Source organism: Myotis davidii, unplaced genomic scaffold (genome assembly GCF_000327345.1).
Source record: "Myotis davidii unplaced genomic scaffold, ASM32734v1 scaffold217, whole genome shotgun sequence".
NCBI classification, from domain to species: domain Eukaryota; kingdom Metazoa; phylum Chordata; class Mammalia; order Chiroptera; family Vespertilionidae; genus Myotis; species Myotis davidii.
The window spans coordinates 5462925-5463867 of NW_006290034.1; positions in this window are offsets into that span (position 1 = coordinate 5462925).

Sequence of the window (943 nt, forward strand, 5' to 3'; positions counted from 1 at the left end):
AAAAACGGCAGGAATGTTCCAGAACATGCTCGCACCTCCATCGTTTTGCTCTCGCTGTTCCCCTACAATGAGTGCCCCTCGTTTCTGCCTCTTGACATCCTAATGGTCCTTTAAGCTTCAACAGTCACCACACTCCTCACGGCTGCCACCCCTCCCCTGGGGAGCCGGCTCTCCCGTCACATGCCTTTGATGGAGGCAGCGATCAGGGGACACGTTGCAAGCTCCCTGGAGGCGCAGGCTGGGCCTCATTCATCTCTGCAACCCCCACAGGACCCAGCAAGTTCACGTGCAGCCCAACGTTAGTGGAACCGAAAGTGGGCCCTGGGCCTCAGCTGGGATGGAGTCTCTGCAGGCCCTGCAGCCTGAGGCGGGTGCAGGGGTGCTGGGCTGGGCGACTTCAGTGACTGGGACTCTCTACCCTCCTCCTCGCCCGGCCCCTCCCCCTCCCCCAGCCCCTCCAGGAGCAGGAAACACTGTGTACTCGGGGCTCTCTTCCATCAGACTCGGGCCCCTGAGGACCCTAGCCCCACCCAGTCCGTCCCTGGGTCCCTCCAAAGAGGCCAGAGGCCCAAGTGGTCTGCAGGAAAGGGTCAGAGGGGCCGTGGGAGGGGCCAGCACCCCAGCTCCTGGTCTCTGGCCTGCCCCCCGCCCTGCCTCCCCAGTCCCCTGTGCTTGCTCTGGTTCTAAACCATGGCACTGCCCCTTGGTCTGGGCGGTTTGGAGTATGGACGGGGCGTGAGCTCATGCTGCAGGCTGAGCCTCCCTCACTGCTGCAGAATGGGACAGCGCTGAGGGTGGGGATGAGGGAGCTTAACTCTTTTCTGGGGGAAGAGGCCAGGCTGGGACGGGGTCAGGTGCTAGGAGCCTTCAGCCCTCGCCCGGCTGCCCGGGCAGAAACCCTATGTGTCCTGGAGCAGAAGGGCGGTTCCAGGGTCGGACAGAC